The sequence below is a fragment of the Bison bison genome, unplaced genomic scaffold (assembly GCF_000754665.1).
Source record: "Bison bison bison isolate TAMUID 2011002044 unplaced genomic scaffold, Bison_UMD1.0 scf7180017864144, whole genome shotgun sequence".
NCBI classification, from domain to species: Eukaryota; Metazoa; Chordata; class Mammalia; order Artiodactyla; family Bovidae; genus Bison; species Bison bison.
In genome coordinates, this window is record NW_011494716.1 from 6,221,492 (window position 1) to 6,229,890 (window position 8,399).

An 8,399-nucleotide genomic window follows, 5' to 3' on the forward strand; every position below is an offset into this window, starting at 1 on the left:
ATGTGTTTGGATCTGGACTGGTGTCCCCAGACCTGTCACTAATCCATCCTCAGGCTTCCTTGGCCTCATCTTGTCCCTCCCTACTTCCAAGCCCGTCTCCACTTGTCCAGAACATCTGGGTTTCCATCAGGGGAGCCTGATCTGCTGCTACTCGCTAAACAGTTCTGCATTTGCGTTTCTAACTACCTTCTATTTATGGCTAAGAGCTCCAGCTTTCCAATTTGGGCAGGAACGTATGGTTTCCTCTTACAATAAATACACTTTATACCTTTTAAGAGTGTGTAGGTATAAGGAAATATTTAAATAGATAATAGAGATACTGGCAGATATAACCATAACAATAAGCACCAAGGTTTATTGAGTGTTTACTATGGGCCTGGCACGACTCTTAGCGCTTTCTATTTATTAACTCATTTAATTTTCACAACCATTGAGGTTGGTTCCCTTATTAGCTCCAGTTTAGGACTGAGCAGCTGGCCGTGCTGAAGTTCCATGACCAGGAAGGGGTGGAGATGGGATTTGAACTTGGACCACCCGACTCCACAGTCCATGCTCCTACGTGGTCACATGTGTAGGGGTACGCATGGGTGGTGCTCGGGGGACCCCGGCCCTGGTTGTATCTGACCAGCTTGCTCTGGTTTGCCGGGGACATTCTTGGTTTTCAACCCGCCTGTCCTGTATCCAGGGAACCCCCTCATCACTCTTGTTGAATCTCAAGTCTTTCCCAGTCTCTTCTGCGATTGCATCACTGTATATGCCAGCAATGTAAGCCACGCATATGTAACCAACCCAAACCTGCCAGGTCTGTGTGGAGTAAATAGACACATCTCCTTCACTGTGTACATAACATCCAGAAACCCTTCCTAAAATAGCTGTAATGTGCCTGATGGCTGTCTATGTAACCGACAATGCCGCTTGCCTTATCGGTGTAAATAACAGTCAAGACATCCAGCATCTCTATCTACAGCAGAGTAAAGAGTGTCATATCTGGATGTACTGAAACACCACATTCTGGCATCCTGACACATACCCTGCAGAATAAAGAGAGCCCTCTGGCACATCTGAAATACCAGTAATGATGGTGGTGGTGATGATGGTAATGATAGCACTAATAATAGTGATGGTGACAGCCCCTCCGAATTTAGCCCCCCTTCTGGTCCAACAGAGTACTGAGCACTTTACATGCACTATCTTAATGAATCCAGACAGTCCCTGTGGGATAGTACTATTATTAGCATCTCCATCCTACAGAAGAGGATACAGAGGCACAGAAAGGTTTTATCCCAAGATTCCTGTTCGCAGGGTATTCAGACACTCATCTAGGCATTGCTGGAAAGCATGCTGTTCAGTTCAGTTCAGTTGCTCAGTCATGTCTGACTCCTTGTGACCCTATGGACTGCAGCAGGCCAGGCCTCCCTGTAGATCATCAACTCCTGGAATTTACTCAAACTCATGTCCATTGAGTTAGTGATGCCATCCAACCTTCTCATCCTCTGTCATCCCCTTCTCCTCTCACCTTCGATCTATCCCAGCATCAGGGTCTTTTCAAATGAGTCAGCTCTTCGCATCAGGTGGCCAAAGGATTGGAGTTTCAGCTTCAACATCAGTCCTTCCAATGAACATTCAGGACTGATTTCCTTTAGGATGGACTGGTTGGATCTCCTTGCAGTCCAAGGGACTCTCAAGAATCTTCTCCAACACCAAACATCAAAACCACCAATTCTTCGGAGCTCAGGATGCTGTAGATGTCACTAAAGTCCCAAGTCAGTTAATTTCAGGCATGAAGATTATCCAGGTGGGTATCATCTGATTACATGAGTCCTTTTGTTTTTTTTTTTGCTGTACCACACAGCATATATGGGATCTCAGTTTCCCAGTCAGGGATCAAACCCGCAACCCCTGCATTGGAAGACTGGAGTCTTAACCCTGGACCGTCAGGGAACTCCCACCTGAGCTCTTGAAAGGATAAGGTTTAAAGCAGAAACAGGTTCTGGGATCTGAAGCCTGAGATAATATGACATGCCGTGTCCTCCTGAAGATAGAAAGTCTATGTGGAGAGGAATTCGAGTGGCCTCCGGCAGCTGGGAGAGCCCTAAGATTGACAACCAGCAAGGAATCAGGGATGTTAGTCCGACAACAGCAAGGAACTGGATCCTGCAGGTAACAGCAGGTAGTGTGAAGAGGGTTCTATGCTCCAGAGAAGAATACAGCACCCAGGGAGGTGATTTCAGTCTGAGCAGAGCCTCCCGCCATGCCTGGCTGAGCTTGACCCATAGAACGGGGAGCGGACATGTGGGTGTCCAGTTGATAATTTGTTGTGTGGCAACAGGAGAGGAATACAGATGGTTTCTTAAAAGTGGAATCAAAGGTTATCAGCATTTGAAATCTTAAGTCTTTCAACAAATATACATTGCCCATCTAGCACCGGCTCACTCCAAGCTTTGGAGACACAGTAAGAAACAATGAAATCACAAAATCTCTGCCCCACCCACCTTGGATCTGGTATTCTTTGTGGGAATGTGTTGGGAGGAGGCAGATGATAACAAAAATATGTAAAGCATGCATTATCTGGTGACTTGTGAATGCTATGGAAAAAGAGAAGGCAGAGAAGAGGGTTAGAGAGAAAGAAAGTGGAAAGTGGGAAGAAGAGGAAGAGAAAATGTGTGTACATGTATGGGAGTTAACGTGTGGCTAGGGACACATCTGATACGCGACCAAAGACTTAAAGGCAATGAGCCACACAGAAAGTTGGGGGAAGAGCATTCCAGGCAGCAGGAACTGCACGTGCAAAGGCCCTGAGGCAGGGACATACCTGGTGAGTTCAAGTAAGTCTTAGGGTAGAAAGAGCAAGCGGGGGAAGAAGTAGGAGTTGAGGTCAGAAAGACGGTGGCATTTAGATCCCAGAAAACCTCCATAATGGGTCTGTCAATTATACCCCTCTCCACCATGTTTGAAGGAGTCCCTCTTTCTAACCATCCACCCTTGCCAGTAGCGGTGAGGGTCAAAGGCAACACTGTTTGTCAGTTGGATGGTGAATAACGGTGCTTCCTCTTTCCAACTTGCATTCAGGGTCACCGGTGAGGTTGGGAGTCTTCCCGGATCTCTGTTGGCCAGGAGCACCTCCTTTCCTCCTCCAAGGCCATCCCCAGTTCAGGCATGTATGTCTGTCATGAAGAAGGCAGCTTGGCATTGCTGTATGTATCTCACAGGGCTTGCGGTCCAGAGAGGCTGTCCCAGGCTTTCTACTCCATCACATGTGGACACACCCTTGCTCACGCTCCCATCAAAAATCCCCTCCTTTCCTCTCCCGTGGAAAGAGCCTAATCAGAATGCAGTGAGTGAATCGATGTTTCATAGGCATAACCTTGAATCTACTTGTACATACATTTGCAACATTTGGGATTCATTATTAGCAATAGATGGTAATACACCTCAGGACTGCTTGGAATGCAGCATCTTGGTTGTGAACTGCTGGCAGAGCACGGGCAGAGGAGGGGTGTGTGTGTGTGTGTTTAGGTATACATATGTGTATGTGAATGTGTGCATGTGTTTATATGTGCAGATGTGTACGTATGTATGTGTTCACACACGCCTGTGTGTATGCATGTTAGTTGTGTGTGTGTGAATGTAGATTTGTGTATGTTCTCTTTGAGTGCATTTGTGTAAGTGTGTTTATGTGTAGGGGTGTGTGTGTGTGTGTGTGTTTGTATATGTGTCTGTGTGAGTGTATATGTGTGTTTGTGAGTGTCTATGTACGTGAGTGTATATGTGTGCATGTGTGTGTGTGTGCATGTGTATGTAAGTCTATGTGTGTAAGTCTATGTATGTGAGTGCGTATATGTGTGTGAGTGTGTGAATGAGCCTGAGACCCAGCGGACAGTTACTGGTCTCCTCGAGCCCCAGCGTCCCTCTCAGGCACCAGTGAGGCGAGGAGGTAGGCTCCCCCAGCTCACCTGCCTGCAGGCCAAGACCTCTCAGCCTTGGGAGCGAACACCCGGAACCCCGGCTCAGTGTCCCCAGGTCTCCCTCTGCTGCCGGCTGGGCCCCTTCCTGGTGGCTCTTCCCAAAGGTATCTCTTGGACTGGGACCCCCCCTCCCCCGCAAAAGGCCTTGGGCAGCTACCGAGCCCCTTGGGGCTCAGTCACGACCATGTGAGGACAGGGGCCAAGCCCGGGAGAGGCTTCTACAGTCAAGGACCAGCCCAGCGGCCAGCGAGTGGGAGGCGCCGGAGGAGACAGGACAGATGTCTCATCGCAGCCCCAGAAGGAGCCCACCCTGCCGCCCCCTTGGTCTTGGACTTTGGGCCTCCAGAACTGTGAGACAGTGCACGCCTATTGTTTAAACCACCCAGCTGGAGGCACTTTCCTCGCACAGCCCTAGGAAATGAACGTGCAGAGAGACACAGAGCAGTTTGGACGAGTGGAGCTTAGAGCTTGGGGTGAGGCCTCTCAAGGACGTGAAGGAAGAGCTAAGGATCCTACGTGAGACTGAAAAGGCCAGCCACCCAATTGTGGGAAGGGAGAGTTATGCAGCAGGGGCCTGGGGTCAGACTTGTGTTCAAATCCTGGCTCTCCTGTGTGATCTCAGGCCGGTGACTTAATGTCTCTGAGGCTCTGAGCACCCATATTTCTTAAAAGCACCACGTTAACAATCAAGAATTTATTCCTAAGGCTCATTTTTATGATGTAAAATGTTATAACTGATCGGGGACATCACATAAAGGAGACCTCGATTATACGCTTTTACAGACAGTGGTTGGGGAGGTAAACCAGGCATTTGTCAGGACTGCCTGCGGCGTTAAAAAATAAGACTCCAAAGGCACGGGGACTGGCAGCACTGCCTTCTCCTGGTGACTCACCCCCGTGGCCAGCACAGTCATTCTGCACCCTCCCTTCAAGAAGTCCTTGGAGCTGCCTTCAAAATTAGGGTCACCTCTCTGGAAGGTATCGATGTCACTTTGACATTCTTGAACAGGTTTGAAGGGCACACATTTTTTGAATGGCAAGTGCTGGGTAGAGGGGGGCGGTGGTGGCAGGGTTGCCATGGTGATGGGAGAAGCCAATGCCAGCCCTGAAGGTGGTGAGAGGTGGGCAGTAAATATCCTTTTTTTTTTTTTTTTTAACAGGGGAGGGTTTTTATTTGCAGGGAAAATGATTTAAAAACTGTAGAGGAGGGAGAATGGGTCAAAATGTGTGTGGGGTCATCATTCCAGGTGACGTGTGACATGAATTGAGGGTTCTTTTGTCCTCAGCAGTTATGTAAGGAGCCCTGATGTGTGTCTCTGTGTGTATGTATCTGTGTCTCTGAGTGTATGTCTGTGTCTCTGTGTCTTTGTGTATGTGTGTGTGTGTGTGTGCATTTGACATGTCTGTGAGTGTATGGGTGTGTGTTTGTATAGTGTGTACACGTGTGCACCTCTGTGCATGTGTTTATGTGTGTACGTATGTGTATGTGTGAAGTGGCAGTGTGTCTGTAATGCAGGTGTATATCATGTTTGTATCTGTATTCTGGGTGTGCATATACACATATGCATATGTGTATGCGTCTATGTGTGTGTGTTAGTTGCTCAGTCATGCCGGCTCTTTGCGACCTCATGGACTGTAGCTCATCAGATTCCTCTGTCCTTGGAATTCTCCAGGCAAGAATACTGGAGTGGGTTGCTATTCCTGTCTCCAGGGGATCTTCCTGACCCAGGGATTGAACATGGATCTCCTGCATTACAGGCAGATTCTTTACTGTCTGAGCCACCCAGGAAGCCCCGTATGTGTCTAAATGTGCTTGTAATTGTGTATATGTGTGGCACTAATGCGCCTGTGTATCTCTCTCTGTGTAGATGTATATGTGCACTTGTATGTGGGTCTGTGTGTTTACGAATGTATATGTTACACATGTGTTTATAAGTCATCACATGTGTGCATCCATGTGGATATGCTTGCACATATTGGTGTGTCTCTGTATACATGAATATGTGTGTTTATGTGTATACATATGTGCCCTGTGAGGCGAATTTTGGCTTCTTCTATGAAAGAGCTTTCTGCACTTTCAAAGAAGAAGGGCTATGTCAAGACTGGGAGGCCCCCATCACTAGAGGAGATCAAGAAAAGGAGACAGATTCAGGGATGGTTCAGGGATGGTGAATCATGTCAGAACATGGGAAGTGACATGAACCCCATTGAAACTGACAGTGGAGGAAATATATTGATTCATGGGATCAAGAAGAATTCTCAGATAGTTCATGGACTTGAAGGAGGAGCTGCAGACAAGCATGGTGTCTTGAGATTGGACCTGAAGACCAGTTCCTCTGTGTCTGAATTCATTTTCTCCCACAGTTTGGTCCACATAGTGAGCAACATGGTGGCCGTAAGTTCTGACTCCATATCCTCCCAGATATCCTTAACAACCTCGATGGCAAGAGAACAGCTTCAAGGAGGCTTCGGATTGGCTTAGCTCAGTGCCCACCCCTAGAAGTAATAAGGTGGGAGTGGCCAGGTCTGGACTGGGGCCTATGTCCGCATCAGTGGTTGGGAGTAGATTTTGTTACTAGAAGGGGAATGGAGGGACAATGCTTGGTTTCTGAAAACCTCAGTTACCATGGTCCACAATGGATGCATTGGGAGGATTCAACATGAAACAGAAAGATGGACCCCACCCACCTCTAACGTACTGGGGCACACAATAGAAATGTTTTAAACAGTTGATAAAGGAAAGCATAAAGATTCATTTCAGCATCTCAGTTTTGTGATTTTAGTCCATCATGTTGATACCTTGAAGCTGACTAGGCCACCTAAGACTGTTCTCTGACCAGCAGAGATGTTGATCAGCTGGTGATGGTATGGTGAGGATGTCTAGGGGTTGTCTCTGGTTACTGGCCACCTCACTCCCAATCTCAAATAAGGCAACCCTCAGAGAAGGGCTTCCCTGGTATCCCAGCTGGTAAGGAATTTGCCTGCAATGCAGGAGACCCTGGTTTGATTCCTCAGTTGGGAAGATCGCCTGGAGAAGGGATAGGCTACCCACTTCGGTATTCTTGGGCTTCCCTGGTGGCTCAGATGGTAAAGAAGCCACCTGCAATGCAGAAGGTTGGGTCCCAGATCCTCCCTGGGTTGGGAAGATCCCCTGGAGGAGGGCATGGCAGCCCACTCCAGTATTCTTGCCTGGAGAATCCCCATGGACAGAGGAGCCTGGCAGACTACAGTCCATGGGGTCACACGACTGAGCGACTAAACACAGCACAGAGAAGACATCCCAATGTTAAAGCACTGTGAGTAGTCACTGAAAACTAACCAACTGATTATCAAGCCATTCTCGCTTATTCTAGTTATTCCTTGAGTCTATGTGCTACCTCCAATTGTTCTAATGAGCCAGTCATATGAGAACAAGATTATGAGGAATATTTGGGGTGGGGGGAGAAAGGGTTAATAGAGTTCCTTAGAACTCCTGAATGAGATTTTTTTTTTTTTTGAGTTAAAACAACCATTTAGGAAGTGGAGGACACTGTAAAAATATTTTATGAAGTTTGGCTCAGTAGGTTGTCTTTTGCCCAGTACTGTATCTGGAAGAAAATGCTGCCTCGTAGAATTCCAGGCTCTCTGCTCTCTCTCATCTCCACTCTGCACACCGTGGCCTGAGACGTCTCACGAAAACACTCCTTGCTCAGAAATCTGTAATGGTTCACCTAATGCCTAACCCTAGGCTAACTGTGCTTTTAGTCTTTGGTCCCCTACCCAAGTCAGGCATCACTAATCAATCACAGACAGCCTCAAACGCCTTCTCTGTGGTGCTGGGGTATACCACAAAGGGAAACCGATAGGCTTTTCCAGTTCTCAAGTGTCAAATGAGTTGGCAGCAGAGTGGGGACCAGCCCTGGACTTTCAACTCTTGACTGATTGTTTTGTCTGACTTCTAGGTCAACAGACAGACTCTAGAATTCAAATCAAGGCTTAGCTAGTTACTGGCTATATGATCTTGGCCAAATCACTTGACTTTTTCAAGCCTCAATTTCCTCATCTGTAAAATGGGTTCCATTCTCCTCTTCTGCTTAGGGTTATTTCGAGGCATCAGTTAGATGGTCCAAATGAAGAAAGCTCTTAATGGTAAAGCACCGAGGACTCAGCGGTTGCTGCTGCTAACCATCCCCCAACCCTCAAATTTATATCCCTTTGCAGAAGCTGAAACCCAAGGGGAACTGTGATCTCGCAGCTTTCATGGCCAGAACCGGCCTCCAGGTACCAGGTTCTAAAAAGATGCCCAACTTCCTGGGAACCACACGTCCCTCCTCCCTCTCGGGAGTCCAAATTCCAAGAAATGTAGCTAAAATTGGCTCTCGAACAGCTTTTGCAGAGCACGTCGCAGTTTTTTTTGGGTCTAGAGAGCCAGTTTCCATGATGAAAGTGGCACAG